The sequence below is a fragment of the Aquarana catesbeiana genome, linkage group LG01 (genome assembly GCF_042186555.1).
Source record: "Aquarana catesbeiana isolate 2022-GZ linkage group LG01, ASM4218655v1, whole genome shotgun sequence".
Classification (NCBI taxonomy): Eukaryota; Metazoa; Chordata; class Amphibia; order Anura; family Ranidae; genus Aquarana; species Aquarana catesbeiana.
Window position 1 is genome coordinate 236698030 of NC_133324.1, and position 17659 is coordinate 236715688.

Sequence of the window (17659 nt, forward strand, 5' to 3'; positions counted from 1 at the left end):
GCTGAGATTGCGATTACCTGACCGTGAGCTCTCTCATCCAGACTGACTTCAGCATGGGAATCTCAGCCCCTCTTGCTGCATCTCTCAGAGGAGGAAAGGAGAAAGCTGGCTGGTCGGTCATGTGATCGCAATCTCGCAGTGAAATTAGGTATTTGCAGCATTTGTTTTTATAAATCACACACAGAGGGGGATACAACAATAGGAGGCAGTGCTGATGGTGTATACAGGTTAGAGTGGCGTAACAACCACTTTAACCCAGAGCTTTAAACTCCATGTGTTACTATGCTGCTATGGGTCAAGAAAGCAGAGAGTACAGGGGTCAGGATTCAGTAATGCACAGAGCTCAGGGGTCAGGATTAAGAAATGCACAGAGCCCTGTACCCTGTACCCTGTGTGTTGTGATCCTGACCCCTGAGCTCTGTGTGTTACTTAATCTTGACTGCTGCATTCTATGCTTTACACTTTCTTGACCCATAGCAGCATAGGCCCAGGTTTCATGTAACCATACCATCTGAAGCCCCATCTACTGTTACTACAGTTTGGCCACACTCTCTCACACAGTCCATAGCAGCACCACATCAGTCTTCTTCTCATGATTCCCGTGGTATTTTGTCTTTATATTTTAAATGAATGCACCTTTTTTCAAAAGTCTTTGATCAGTTGTTTCAGGGCATGTTAAGAATGGGGCACTTACAGGTATCTGAACCACAGATTTGAAGCCTGTATGGTTAGGCTCCAATTTCTGAGTGGGCATATTGCATCTGGAAATTTAAACATTGTGTATTTTTGTGTTTAATTGCATATGAAAAACTTGAACCAAGTTTCACAGACATCAAGCCTATATGAGCAGACTGCAATTTTTGACCGATTGAAAATGTATTTTGCCTCTGGAACAAAAAAGAGGTTACTTTTGTGTACATTTCAAATTTTAAATATTGAACAGAATTGCACCACACTTTTCAAGCCTTCATTGGAATAGGCCACAATTTCTGAGAAAGAGAGCAAGCAGATTGCATCTGCAAGAAAAAACTGTCTTCCTTTATCACATACTGAATTAAGAAAAAATGTACAGATTTTACTGCTAAGCATGGTAATTGCAGATTGCAGCTAGAAATGAGCAATGATTTATTTTCAAAAAAGTAATCAAGACAGTACATGTTAACAGATTTAGCATGACAGCTTTCATGTAGACCAAACAACAAGCAGATTGCATCGTCCCAAAAAAAAGGGGAATTACTTCTTCCCACACTGAAGAGAGAAATGATATCAAGAATTACAGCATGGTGAATTGAAGCACAGCTTTTATACCTTTTTGGACAGGCTGATAGTGTTAAAGTAGAGAGCAAACAGATTGCATCTGGAAATAAAATATATTATTATTTAAAACTTAAAACAGAAAAAAAATTTGATTTCAAGTACACCTTTTATGGATAAACTGCTATTTCTGAGAAAGAGAGCTGGCAGATTTCAGCAATGCATATACAATTAGAATATTCACGTAAATATAATTTAAATAGTGTACAGATTTTTTGCAGAGAATCCTATTCTTATTAATGGGAGAATAATTTTGAGTAGGGTTGTCCCGATACCACTTTTTTAGGACCGAGTACAAGTACCAATACTTTTTTTCAAGTACTCGCCGATACCGATTACCGATACTTTTTTTTTTAATGTCACGTGACAGTGTTTTTTTTTTTTTTTTTTTGGGGGGGGGGGGGGGGGGAGTGAACTGTGTGTGTGTGTTTGTTTTTTTTTTTGTTTTTGTTTTTTTTTTTTTTCATTTACATTTATTATTTTTTACAATTTATTTTTTTTTATTCTTTATTGCACTATGTGTGTGTTTTTTTTTTTTTTTTTTTTTAATCAGCCCTGTTGGGGGGCTTTGGTGAGATATCAGGGGTCTTAACAGACCTCTGATATCTCCCCCTTGAGACAGAGAAAGAGACCGAGGATAGAGATTCCCCAGTCCCTTTCTCTGCAGCCTCAGCTGCACTGAGAATGAATGGAGAGAAGACAGCGGCTCCTCTCCATTCATAAACTGACACATCGTAATCACAGGAGATTACAATGTTTCAGTTATGTGAATAGACAGGAGTCAGCTGACTCTGTCCATTCACACAGCGGAGAGACAGCAGAACGGAGGGGACAGAGGAAGAGAGAGGGGGACAGCGGAAAGCCGGAACGGATGGGGACAGCGGAGGGGGACAGAGCAACGGAGGGGGACAGAGCAAAGAAGGAGGACAGTGGAGGGGGACAGAGGAACGGAGGGGGACAGAGCAACGGCGCAGGACAGCGGAGGGGGACAGAGGAACGGAGGGGGACAAAGCAACGGAGCAGGACAGCGGAGGGGGACAGAGGAACGGAGGGGGACTAAGGGGGATGAGGTGACAGTCAGCGGTGATCGTGTGTGGGGGAGTTACAAGCACCGATCACCGCTGTATGTCACTAAAGCAGCTGAAAGCCACGGGGGGAGAAGCTTGTAACTCCCCCACGCGCCGATCACCGCTGACAGTCAAGGTATCGGTGGAAGCATCGGGAGCATTTGCCCGAGTACAAGTACTTGGGCAAATGCTTGGTATCGGTACTGATACTAGTATCGGTATCGGGGACAACCCTAATTTTGAGGCAGAAATTAGGCCTATTTCAGCCAGAATTATTATCTAAACCACATTGTTTGAGACATAGGTTTTAAAAATTGCACATATTTGCAGAAGAGAATCTCATCCTTTTTAATGGGAGGCACATTTGTAGGCAAAAAGTTGACTTCTTTCAGCCAGAGAAATGTATAACAATTTTAGAAAAACATTTTAATAAAATCATATGGATTACCTAAAAAGAATTTCATCCATTTTAATAGGAGGTAATCTTGGAGACAAGGATAAGTCCTATTTCAAAATTTAAAAGAAAATTAAAATTAAATTAAAAGAAAATAAAATAAAGGATTTTTTTTTACGGCACCACATGTAATTTGTGCAGATTCACTTCAATACAGGGCACTTTCACCCCCTTCCTGCCCAAACCAATTTTCAGCTTTCAGTGCTCTCACATGTTGAATTACAATTTCTCAGTCATGCAACACTGTACCCAAACAAAAGTAATCCACGCTACCCCAAAAAAGTACTAATGAACATCAAATTATCTAAAAATTGATATGTGTTGGATTACTATATATGACGGTGCTGCAACTAAGAAAAAATGGAATATTCAGCTTTAAAATATGTGTAATGAAATTAGATGCGCAACCAAAATAATAACCAATATGTGCAAAAAACAAACAAATGTGCAAACCCTGCAAATAGGTGTGAGAGGTGCATATGTATGTGCAAAATCAACAGACGTGTACAAAAGCAACAAGTGATGTACAGTCAGGTCCATAAATATTGGGACATCAACAGTTCTAATCTTTTTGGCTCTATACTCCACCACAATGGATTTGAAATGAAAGGAGCATGATGTGCATTAACTGCAGACTTTCAGCTTTAATTTGAGGGTATCTCCATCCAAATCAGTTGAACGGTGTAGGAATTACAACAGTTTGTATATGTGCCTCCCACTTTTTTAAGGTCCCAAAAGTAATGGGACAATTGGCTGCTCAGCTGTTCCATGGCCAGGTGTGTGTTTATTCCCTCATTATCCCATTTACAAGGAGCAGATAAAAGGTCCAGAGTTCATTTCAAGTGTGCTATTTACATTTGGAATCTGTTGCTGTCAACTCTCAATATGAGATCCAAAGAGCTGTCACTATCAGTGAAGCAAGCTATCATTAGGCTGAAAAAAACAAAACAAACCCATCAGAGAGATAGCAAAAATATTAGGTGTGGCCACATCAACTGTTTGGAACATCCTTACAAAGAGAACACCCCAGTGAGCTCAGCAACACCAAAAAACCCAGAAGACCACATAAAAAACAACTGTGGTGGAAGACCGAAGAATTCTTTCCCTGGTGAGGAAAACACCCTTCACAACAGTTGGCCAGATCAAGAACACTCTCCAGGAGGTAGGAGTATGTGTATCTAATGCCTCGGTTCGGGTCGGTTCAGTTTGAATGGCCTAGAATGGTCCGGTCTACTCTGGTGAGTGTTGCCACTGCAAGTGGGACCACAAGGGGCCATACAGGGTTTAGAAAAAATGCCTCAGCATAGCACAGCAGAGGGTTTTCTGTCAGCCAATCAGTGGAATGTATCGTAGCTCCGCCCTAACCGAACTGTTCCATTTTCTATGGCCCCCACATCTGAAGCAGGACCCTGAATGGAGCGGTTCGGTTCAGTTGTATGGGCCGCTTTCATAATGGAAACACCTAAAATAGCGTACCGTACCGATCCGCTCAGTGGATACGAGGCAAAAGTCAGCAATCAAGAGAAGACTTCTCCAGAGTGAATACAGAGGGTTCACCACAAGATGTAAACCATTGTTAAGCCTGAAAAACAGGAAGGCCAGATTAGAGTTTGCCAAACAACATCTAAAAAAGCCTTCACATTATTATTATTATTATTATTATTATTATTATTATACAGGATTTATATATCGCCGACAGTTTACGCAGCGCTTTACAACATTAGGGCAGACAGTACAAGTACAATACAATTCAATTCAATACAGGAGGAATCAGAGGGCCCTGCTCGTTAGAGCTTACAATCTAGGAGGGAGGGACTGGAACAACATCCTATGGACAGATGAGACCAAGATCAACTTGTACCAGAGTGATGGGAAGAGAAGAGTATGGAGAAGGAAAGGAACTGCTCATGATCCAAAGCATACCACCTCATCAGTGAAGCATGGTGGTGGTAGTGTCATGGCGTGGGCATGTATGGCTGCCAATGGAACTGGTTCTCTTGTATTTATTGATGATGCGACTGCTGACAAAAGCAGCAGGATGAATTCTGAAGTGTTTCGGGCAATATTATCTGCTTGTATTCAGCAAAATGCTTCAGAACTCATTGGACGATGCTTCATAGTGCAGATGGACAATGACCCAAAGCATACTGTGAAAGCATCTGTTGATTTTGCACATGTATATGAACCTTCCACACCTATTTGCAGTGTGTGTGTGTATATGTATATATGTGTGTGTATGTATATATAATATATATATATACATACACATACACAGTGGGGACGGAAAGTATCCAGACCCCCTTAAATTTTTCACTCTTTGTTATATTGCAGCCATTTGCTAAAATCATTTTTAAGTTCGTTTTTTTTCCTCATTAATGTACAGACAGCACCCCATATTGACAGAAAAATACATAATTGTTGACATTTTTGCAGATTTATTTAAACAAAAAAACTGAAATATCACATGGCCCTAAGTATTCAGACCCTTTGCTAGGTATTTAGTAGAAGCACCCTTTTGATCTAATACAGCCATGAGTCTTTGTGGGAAAGATGCAACAAGTTTTTCACACCTGGATTTGGGGATCCTCTGCCATTCCTCCTTGCAGATCCCCTCCAGTTCTGTCAGGTTGGATGGTAAATGTTGGTGGACAGCCATTTTTAGGTCTCTCCAGAAATGCTCAATTTGGTTTAAGTCAGGGCTCTGGCTGGGCAATTCAAGAACAGTCACGGAGTTGTTGTGAAGCCACTCCTTCATTATTTTAGCTGTGTGCTTAGGGTCGTTGTCTTGTTGGAAGGTAAACCTTCGGCCCAGTCTGAGGTCCTGAGCACTCTGGAGAAGGTTTTCATCCAGGATATCCCTGTACTTGGCCGCATACATCTTTCCCTCAAATGCAACCAGTCGTCCTGTCCCTGCAGCTGAAAAACACCCCCACAGCATGATGCTGCCACCACCATACTTCACTGTTGGGACTGTATTGGACAGGTGATGAGCAGTGCCTGGTTTTCTCCACACATACCGCTTAGAATTAAGGCCAAAAAGTTCTGCTTGGTCTCATCAGACCAGAGAATCTTATTTCTCACCATCTTGGAGACCTTCAGGTGTTTTAGCAAACTCCATGCGGGCTTTCATGTGTCTTGCACTGAGGAGAGGCTTCCGTCGGGCCACTCTGCCGTAAAGCCCCGACTGGTGGAGGGCTGCAGTAATAGTTGACTTTCTACAACTTTCTCCCATCTCCTGACTGCATCTCTGGAGCTCAGCCACAGTGATCTTTGAGTTAGTTACTCGGGTAATCTGGGCTGAAGACAGGTACTTTGATGGGCTGGTTACAGGTACTCGGGTACTCCCATGGGCTGGAGACAGGAAATCGGGTACTCCCATGGGCTGGAGACAGGTACTCGCATAGTCTGACGGTCTGCAGATAGGTACTCGGGTACTTTGATGGTCTGCAGATAGGTAATCGGGTACTCTGGGCTGGACACAGGAAATCGGGTACTCCGATGGGCTGGAGACAGGTACTCGCATAGTCTGATGGGCTGGAGACTGGTACTCTGGGCTGCGGACAGGTACTCGAGTACTCTGATGGGCTGGAGACAGGTACTCTGGGCTGCAGATAGGTACTCGGGTACCCTGATGGGCTGCAGATAGGTACTTGGGTACTCTGATGGGCTGGAGGCAGGTACTGTGGGCTGGAGACAGGTACTCAGGCATTCTGATGGGCTGGAGACAGGTACTCAGATAATCTGATGGACTAGAGACAGGCACTCTGGTACTCTAATGGCCTGCAGATAGGTATTCTGATGGGCTGCAGATAGGTACTCTGAGCTGGAGACAAGTACTTGGGTACTCTGATGGGCTGCAGATAGGAACTCAGGTACTCTGGGTTGGAGACAAGTACTCGGGTACTCTGATGATCTGCAGATAGGTATTCGGGTGCTCTGGGCTGGAGACAGATTCGGGTACTCTGGGCTGGAGACAGGTACTCGGGTACTCTGATGGGCTGGTTACAGGTACTCTGATGGGCTGGAGACAGGTACTTGGGTACTCCAATGGGCTGCAGATAGGTACTTGGGTACTCTGATGGACTGGAGCTAGGTACTCGGGTATTCTGCATTTGAGACAGGTACTCTGATGGGTTTGAGACAGGTACTCGGGTACTCTGATGGGTTTGAGACAGGTACTCGGGTACTCTGATGGGTTTGAGACAGGTACTCGGATACTCTGATGGGCTGGAGACAGGTACTCGGGTACTCTGATGGGCTGGAGACAGGTACTCGGGTACTCTGATGGGCTGGAGACAGGTACTTGGGTACTCTGAGCTGGAGACAGGTACTTGGGTACTCTGGGCTGGAGACAGGTACTTGGGTATTCTGATGGGCTGGTGGCAGGTACTCTGATGCACTGGTGACATGTAGTCTTTATTACTGGGGCAATCTGTGTTTTGTGCTGTACACTTTAAGCGGTAACTAGCTAGCAGGATCAGTGTGTGAGGAGGAGAAGCTGGTAAAAGCTAGTTACAGAGGTTCGTTGACATTTGGGACCGGCTGGGATTGGAAACAGCTGGTCAAATGGTAAAGAGCCAATTTCATTGGCTATTTAGCCTGATTGGGCATGGGCTGTATCAGGGTGACATGCCTCATCCCCGATCTCCATGCTGTGTGCCCCTGGGGGCGCACACGAAGATAGTGCAAGTGAACGGGCGTGATTTGACACAGCCGGTCACGTGGTAAAGAGCCATTTTAATTGGCTCTTTACCCTGAACAGGGATAGGCTATGTCCCAAGGGACATACATCATCGCCGCGCTACGTGCCCCCAGGGACGTGCGAGAACGGGCGGACTTCATATGACACCCGGAGGGATGGAAGGTTCCTGTCGGCATCAATTTACAATGCGCTTGTAGGGAAGGGGTTAACAGAACCTAATCCTCTTCTTCTATCGGAGGCAGGGAGTTGGCATACAGTATTTCAGTCATAAACTGGACCAAAAGAGGGCTCTCATAGTGTAGTACTAAAAAGCTTTATTTAAAAAAGTATATACACACAGCACTAAACCAAACAGTTAAAAACACTTATGCACTGTACACACGAGCGGAATGTCCGACAGAAAAAGTCAGACGGAAGCTTTTTATCGTCTATTCCGATCGTGTGTAGGCCTTATCGGACTTCTTTTTTCGAAAATTCTGATGGACCTAGAAATGAAACATGTTCTAAATTTTCCCAACGGAACCAATTCCTATCGGGAAATCCGAATGTCTGTATGCTGTTCCGACGGACCAAAAACGATAAATGCTGTGAAACAAGTACAAGACGGAAGCTATTGGCTACTGGCTATTGAACTTCCTTTTTCTAGTCCCATTGTAAGTGTTGTACGTCACCACATTCTGGACGGTCGGACTTTGGGTTGACCGTGTGTAGGTAAGACCGCTTGAATGGAATTCCGTCGGAGAAACCTTCGGAGTTAATTCTGAAGGCAAAACCGGTCGTGTGTACGCGGCATTAGAAACTGCTGCCTAGCTAGACAGCAGCGTTTTTTGTCAGTAAGCTCAAAATTACTCTTGGTTTCATGTCCAATGGCACTTGGCAGAGCCAGGATGACACCAATGATCTTTTTAGCCGGCTGTAAGGGTAGAGATGGGAACGCCTGGAAAAATAAAGAAAAATTGGGGAAAGAGTTTGTTTTTTTTTGTTTTGTTTTTCCTGTTTTCTTCAAAGCCGTTTTTTATTCCTCCTTCTTCCTTTTTTTTATTTATTTATTTATTTATTTTTTTTTTGAAAAATTGAGGAAAAAAAGGAAAGAAGACTTGAATGTGTTCTTTTACAATGATAATATATCTATGACATAGTATCCAAACTATATAAAGACCTTGTAAAGTCTTAAAGTGGTTGTTAAGCCACTTCTATAAAATGCTCCCATCCCCTCTGTATTATAACAATAAGTTCCCCTGTGTCTGTGTTATATCATAAATATGCTTATCTGTACTGATAACACAGCATCTTCCTGTGATCAGTTGCCTCCTCTCTCCTGTCCTGTGTCTAGGTGACAGTTCAAGTGGGTGGGACGAGCACTGCAGCTGACGTCAGCTGGGGAGGAGAGGAGAGAGAGAGCTGAGGAGTCACATGATCGCAGGAAGACGCCTGTGTTATCAGTACAGGTAAGCATATTTATGATATAACACAGACACAGGGGAACATCTTGTTCTAATACAGAGGGGATGGGGGCTTTTATTGTTAACTATGAGAGCGGGGGGGGGGGGGGGACGACACAGGAGGCAGAGAGCAGGCAGGGCTGCGTATGACAGAAGCACGTACTAACTCCGGTGTCAGAGCTCAGTAGCCCTGATATATCGGAGTCAGCGCACAGGCGGAGGGTAGAAACTGGCAGAATCAGACAGGTATTACAGGTGATAAAGGGGGTCAAGTGACACAGCACAAGCACGGTGCTATATAACATGCTTTAAGGGAACAGGATCTGTTTTTTTTTGTTTTTTTTTTTGTGTTAACAAACGCTTTAAATTATTGCAAGTTCTCAGCTGAAGAAAAGCAAATCCTGGAATACAGTTCAAGTAACACTGTACTTCTCAATGCAATTCTCAAACAAGAGAAATATGTATGCATTTCTGCCACTAGGGGGCGCTGCAGGGGAAAGGCTCCAGTTTAGTTTGCTTGTGGACTCCATCTTGTACTTCCTACAGTTGGATGATTGTTGGGATACGATAGATAATAATTTCTGTCCTCTCAGGCCTTAATTGACAGATAAGGGGTAAATTAGTTTGACAAATTTGTTTATCTTTTTTAACCTTTAAATGATTCCTATTAATGTCCTCCACCATCACAGCATAATGTTTCCCTACAGTCTGCTCAGTAAATTATTTTTTCTTTCTTTTCCTCCTTTCAGTAAAAATTGCAATATACAGTATGATTCTGGATCAGCATTGTCAATAACTGAAAATGTATATTGGCAGGAAGTATATATATATATATATATATATATATATATATATATATATATATATATATATATATATATATATCCCAAAGATCACTGTGGCTGAGCTCCAGAAATGCAGTCGGGAGATGGGAGAAAGTTGTAGACAGTCAACCTTCACTGCAGCCCTCCACCAGTCGGGGCTTTATGGGGCAGAGTGGCCTGACGGAAGCCTTTCCTCAGTGCAAGACACATGAAAGCCTGCATGGAGTTTGCTTAAAAACACCCGAAGGACTCCAAGATGGTGAGAAATAGGATTCTCTGGTCTGATGAGACCAAGATAGAACTTTTTGGCCTTAATTCTAAGCAGTTTGTGTGGAGAAAACCATTCACTGCTCATCACCTGTCCAATACAGTCCCAACAGTGAAGCATGGTGGTGGCAGCATCATGCTGTGGGGGTGTTTTTCAGCTGCAGAGACAGGGCGACTGGTAGCAATCGAGGGAAAGATGAATGCGGCCAAGTACAGGGATATCCTGGACGAAAACCTTCTCCAGAGTGCTCAGGACCTCAGACTGGGCCTAAGGTTTACCTTCCAACAAGACAATGACCATAAGCATACAGCTAAAATAACAAAGGAGTGGCTTCACAACAACTCCGTGACTGTTCTTGAATGGCCCAGCCAGAGCCCTGACTTAAACCCAATTGAGCATCTCTGGAGAGACCTAAAAATTGCTGTCCACCAACATTTACCATCCAACCTGATAGAACTGGAGAGGATCTGCAACGAGGAATGGCAGAGGATCCCCAAATCCAGGTGTGAAAAACTTGTTGCATCTTTCTCAAAAAGACTAATGGCTGTATTAGATCAAAAGGGTGCTTCTACTAAATACTGAGCAAAGGGTCTGAATACTTAGGACCATGTGATATTTCAGTTTTTCTTTTTTAATAAATCTGCAAAAATGTCAACAATTCTGTGTTTTTCTGTCAATATGGGGTGCTTTGTGTACATTAATGAGGAAAAAAAATGAACTTAAATTATTTTAGCAAATGGCTGCAATATAACAAAGAGTGAAAAATTCAAGGGGGTCTGAATACTTTCCGTCCCCACTGTGTGTGTGTAATAATATATATATATATATATATATATATATATATATATATATATATATATATATATATATATATATATATATATATATATATTATCAGAGAATTTAGAGAATAAAATGGCGATTGTTGCGATGTTTTATGTCACACGGTGTTTGTGCAGCGGTGTTTTAAATGCAACTTTTTGGGAAAAGGGACACTTTTTCATGAATTAAAAAAAAAACGAAACAGTAAAGTTAGCCCAATTTTTTGTGTAATGTGAAAGATGATGTTACGTTGAGTAAATAGATACCAAACATGTCACGCTTTATGATTGCACGCACTCGTGGAATGACAACAAACTACGGTACCTAAAAAATCTTCATAGGCGACGCTTTAAATTTTTTTTTTTTTTTTTACGGTTACCAGATTAGAGTTACAGAGGTGGTCTAGTGCTAGAATTATTGCTCTCGCTCTGATGATCGTGGCAATACCTCACGTGTGATTTGAACACCGTTTACATATGCGGGCGCGACTTCCATATGCATTTTCTTTGCTGCGCGATCTCGCGGGGACGGGGACGCTTTAAATTTTTTTTTTCTTATTTTATTTATTTTTATATTATTAAATTGTGTTTAAAAAATAAATTATCACTTTTATTGCTGTCACAAGGAATGTAAACATCCCTTGTGACAGTAATAGGTGGTGACAGGTACTCTTTATGGAGGGATCAGGGGTCTAAAAGACCTCCAATCCCTCCTTTTGTACTTCAAAGTATTCAGATCGCCATTTTTGGCGATTCTGAATACTGTATATTTTTTTTAAACCAGCGCTATTGGCAGCCGAGTAAACAGGAAGTGACGTTGTGATGCCGCTTCCGTGTTTACAATCAGGAGACTGTAACAAAGCCGTTTCCAGCTTCTTTCCAATCTGTGGCTTGCCGCTTTAGGTGGCGGTTTGTGAATCGGGTCTCCCGGCGGGACAGGAGGCTCGCTCAGAGCGGCGGGAGGGGGAGGCGACCCCTCCCGCTCCTCCGGGATAACAATCGAGCCACTTTTAGCTGCATCGGTTGTTATCCCTGGAAAGCCAATCGCCGCCTCTAAAATACGGTACTGGGATGATGGCTGCAGCTGCGGGCATCATCCCGGTATAACCCCCGAAAGCCGAGGCCGCACATCTGCGTACACTCGGCGGGAAGGGGATAATTTTAATTATTATCAAAGAGGGTAGTTACCTGTTCTCATGTATAGTTGAAATGTTCCTAACATATACCAGTGTATATACCATAGTATATAGTTCCGTGTATATATAACAGTCCTTGTTATTCAATTTGTAATAAAAAATAAAATTTTAAAAAGCAAGTTTAGTTTATTTACTGAATAAGCTGTGCTTTTATTTCAAGCAGAATACTTTTACATACACTGCATCTCACCTTCCCAATGTAACAAAACAACTTTCAATTTGTAAAGCTATGCCACACTAATTATCTTTTTTAACATTTTCCCAAAATTTCAATTTTTTCCAGGAAAAAAAACTTTTTTGTGTGTGTGTTTTTTTTTTTTTTTTTTTTTTTTTCCCCCATGGCTTTGAAATTTCCGGAAATGTTACATCTCTATCTAAGGGTCACATTCTGACCATCACTGTAAAGAGGCTTTTCACACTGACCTCTGATAAATGAATTTATACAGTACATGTATTGGTTGTCAAATATTGTGACACAGAAACAAGAAAAAAAGTGAAATTTTAGCAAACATCAGTTCTTTCCACTGGTACCTAAACACTATAAATATAGAGCAACATGTCTTTCACTAGATGAACTAGGTAATTTTTTTATAGTTTTAAATGGTAAAAAAAGGTTTCTAAACCCCAAAAATATATATTTTGCCCATTCCAGTCTTCAGATGAGGGGGTTGTACTCCTTTTTTTTTTTTTTGTTAGTTTTTTTTTTATTTTATTTTCATTTGGTAATTCTGTGAATGGCACACTTCCCGTCTCTGGGTGGCTAAATTTACTCCTCCACTGATTCTATGGCGGTAGCCATTGTTGCCACACAGGCTAGAATTCAAACATGGGTGTCTTTGGTTACCTTTGTTACACAGAATTGACAGTAACACTGAAATTTTGCCATTATCAACGGGTGTATATATTTTTTTGAAAGCAGACACCCAGGAGAATAAAATAGTGGTAGTTTCAATTTTTTATGTCATACGATATTGCCGCAAAAGCAAATATAATTGACAAGGTTGCACCGAGTAAATACATACCCAACATGTCAAACCTTAAATTTGTATGTGCACATGAAATGGCAACAAACTTCAGTACCCTATATTTTCCATGTGCGTGGGGCCTATATACGGCACTTCCCTGGACACAGCTTTCTTTACTGCACACGTGGAAACGATACATCTCACAGAAGCATTTCCCTCTCTATATATACATCAAGGTAACCACTATGGTATTCACCATATTGCTTGCTCGGCCAGTCATTATTTTACACATTGTCTCTTACTTGTATATATACTATCTAACCTAGTAATCACCATGGTCTTCACCATGTTGCTTGCTTAGTCAGTTACTCCTTTACACATTGTCTCCTAGTGACCTGTATAGATACTATCTAACCTATTGATCATCATATTTATTTACATAGACCCTCCGGTGGTCACTACCTATGTCCATCGCCTGATACACTAAGACATTCGGCAATCTGTGTCTAGTGGATGTTGTGTGTATGCTCAATGGCTCCATACTACCTCCGCTCCCGGGAGAGACTACCCCTTGGGCCCTGCCCCTATATCCATCATACATCATGTTATTTTTGTTTTTATGTAAGTACTCAAGATTGGCCTCTCCCTGTTGTGCTCAGTATCACATTAGATTAATTATACTTTTTTTCCTTTAGACTACCTGTAGCATCCGCCCCTTAGGAAGTGTTTTTTACACGAAACGCGTCCGATATATATTTAGGATGTACAGTTGTGCTCATAAGTTTACATACCCTGGCAGAATTTATGATTTCTAGGCCATTTTTCAGAGAATATGAATAACGCAAAAAATGTTCTTTCACTCATGGTTAGTGTTTAGCTGAAACTATTTATTATCAATCAACTGTGTTTTCTCTTTTTAAATCCATAATGGCAACAGAAAATACCCAAATGATCCTGATCAAAAGTTTACATACCCCAGTTCTTAATACCGTGTATTGCCCCTTTTAACATGTGACAGCTTGAAGTCTTTTGTGGTATTTGTGGATGAGGCTCTTTATCTTCTCAGATGGTAAAGCTGCCCATTCCTCTTGGCAAAAAGCCTCCAGTTCCTGTAAATTCTTGGACTGTCTTGCATGAACTGCACGTTTGAGAACTTCCCAGAGTGACTCAATGATATTGAGGTCAGGTGTCACGTACCTGGTAGGTTTTGAGCCTGAAGTGCAGAGAGAGACCTCCCCTACGGCTCCCACTCTCGTTCCTCTGGAATGGAGACAGAGGACACAGGAGTAAGGAGTGGTATGGGTGCCTGGCAGGATCAACAGTCACCAGAAGTTTAGGAGTGGTGGAAACCTCTGGAACCAGGAACTGATGAGAAGACTGGAGACTGGAATGCAGACTGAACCAGGAACCACAGCAGGTAAGTAGGCAGGAACTGGAGTGCTGGACTGGAACCAGGAACAAGCAGCAGGTAACAGACTGGATACTGGAGCGCTGGACTGGAACCAGGAACAAGCAGCAAGTAACAGACTGGATACTGGAGCGCTGGACTGGAACCAGGAACAAGCAGCAGGTAACAGACTGGATACTGGAGCGCTGGACTGGAACCAGGAACAAGCAGCAGGTAACAGACTAGATACTGGTATCAGGCAGAGGAATGGTCAAACAAGCCGGTGGTCGATATTGGGCGGACGGCAGAGGTACCAGGGATCAAACAGGAGAATGGTCAAGCAAGCCAAGGGGGTCAGATGCAGGCAGATAGCTGGATAGTCACAACAGGAAGCCGGGTCAGATAACAGAAGGGTTTCAGATCAGATCAGGTTTGGCACACAGAATGCTGTAGAGCAGACAGCGGGGATTGAGTGTGACAGGCAGGTTTAAATAGCCCGCCTGACGCCAGCGGGAGTGCGCGTGCCCGTGCGTGACAGCACCCCTGAACGCGCGCGCATGCGTGGTAGTGCCCGTGGCCGTGTTCCAGTGCTCCTGGAGAGCCGATTACTGGCAGGATCTTCATGACATCAGGAGACTGAGATGGCCACTCCAATACCTTCTGCTGTAGCCAATGACAGGTCGACTTGGCCTTGTGTTTTGGATCATTGTCATGCTGAAATGTCCAAGTACGTCCCATGCGCAGCTTCCTGGCTATGAATGTAAATCTCCCCCTGGTATTTATGGATAACATTCTGCATTCATCTTGCCAACAATTTTGACCAAATTTCCTGTGCCTTTGTAGCTCACACATTCCCAAAACATCAGTGATCCACCTCCTTACCTTTCATCATAGGCCTTGTTGACTCCTTTCCAAATGTAGTGTTTATGGTTGTGGCCAAAAAGCTCAATTTTGGTCTAATCACTCCAAATGTCTTAAGCCAGAAGGTTTGAGGCTTGTCTCTGTGCTGTTTGGCATATTGTAAGAGGAATACTTTGTGGCATTTGCGTAGTAACGACTTTCTTCTGGTGACTCGACCCTGCAGCCCATCTTCAAGTACCTCCTTATTGTGCATCTTGAAACAGCCACACCACATGTTTTCAGAGAGTCCTGTATTTCATCTGAAGTTATTTGTGGGTTTTTCTTTGCATCCCGAACAATTTTCCTGGCAGTTGTGGCTGAAACTTTAGTTGGTCTACCTGACCGTGGTTTGGTTTCAACAGAACCCCTCATTTTCCACTTCTTGGTTAGAGTTTGAACACTGCTGATTGGCATTCTCAATTCTCTGGATATCTTTTTATATCCCTTTTTGTTCAACTATCTTTTCCCACAGATCCTCTAACAATTCTTTTGCTTTCCTCATGACTCAGAATCCAGAACCGTCAGTGCAGCACTGGATGAAAGATGCATGGCTCTATCAGGAGTCCAGAAACTCATTGACCTTATATACACACAGTCTGATTACAAGCAAACAGATCACAGGTGAGGATGGTTACCTTTTTAATAGCCATTCAAACCCCTTTGTGTAAACATGTGTGCAAGTTATGAGTCCAAAATCACCAGGGTATGTAAAGCTTTGATCAGGGTAATTTGGGTAGTTTCTGTTGAAATTATGATTTAAAAAGAGTCAACACAGTTGATTGATAATAAATGGCTTCAGCCAAACACTATCCATGAGTGAAAGTAATGTTTTTGTTATCATTCATATTCTCTGAAAAATGGCCAAGAAATCATAAATTCTGCCAGGGGATGTAAACTTATGAGCAGAACTGTAACTACATGTCTACCAATAGGAAGATACTATGTACTACATTTACAATTAATCATGTTCTAAGTTTTTTACATGCATGTGTATATGTATATACATGAAATCACTTTTCCACTTGTTTCATACTAATGTTATAAATACATTACTTAACCAATTTCACCTCCACAATTGATTAGCCTCATTTTAGGTCCCACAACTCCCTCTTTTTGTCTACTTGAACCCAGAATGGAGGCACTTAACTGTGCTTCATTTTAAAGTCCCAAAATCCCCCTCTCTCTTTTTTTTTTTTTTTTTTTTTTTTTTATATTTTCCATAGGCGACACACTAAATGCCCCCTATAAGACATCAGTTTAACATTACAGAGAAGGTCTGGTGCTAGCAATATTGCTCTCACTACGCCATGCGCAGTGATATGTAACATATGTATTACAATCAATGTTTTCATGCGTAGATGCCCCCAGCACATGTATGTATGTGGAGGTGGGGGTCTTAAAAAAAAAATGGGAGGGGATTTTATGTGCTTGGGTGTAACTTCTTGTCAGATTTACACACAATCAAAAATGTGGGTAATGTATGACGTACGGACCTGGTAGCAAAAGGGTTAAAAGATGTCTTTCTTAAAGCTGTGAACATGTCTTGATTAATTCTTGGAAAATAAATAATTGCTAATTTCTACCTGCAATCTGCAATTATATGCTTAGCAGCAAATCTTGATTCAGTATGTCAAAAAAAGAAGACCGTTTCTTTTTTTTTTTTTCTTGCAATCTGCTTACTCTCCCTCAGAAACGGTGACCTATTCCAAAGAAGGCTTGAAAAGTGTGGTGGGATTCTGTTAAATGTTTATATTTTCAAATATACACTAAAATAACCTCCTTTTTGTTCCAAATGCAATATACATGTTTAATCGATCAGAAATTGCGGTTTGCTCATATAGGCTCGATATCTGTACATTTCTTAATCCAGACCCCTGAGCTCTGTGCATTACTTAAACCTGATCCCTGCACTCTCTGCTTTCTTGACCCACCGCTGCATAGTAACACATGGAGTTTAAGGCTCGGAGTTAAGTATTGATCAGAGTTCAGAGGGCTGGATTAAGTAATGCTCAGATTTCAGGAGTCAGGATTAAGTAATGCAGAGAGTTCAGAGGTCAGGATTAAAGTTAATTTTTTTTAAAATAACAGACATGTTATACTTACCTGCTCTGTGCAATGGTTTTGCATAAAGCAGCCCTAGTCCTACTCTTCTCAGGTCCCCCGCCGGTGATCTCAGCTCTTCCTCAGTGTGTAACCATTGGAAGGCGCTTGAACCTGAGCTGGGCTGTGTGCGTCCATTGATACACACAGTGTGGCTTGGCCCTGCTCCCTCCTCAATGGATATGGATGACAGCTGCTGCTGATGACAGCTGCTGCCTC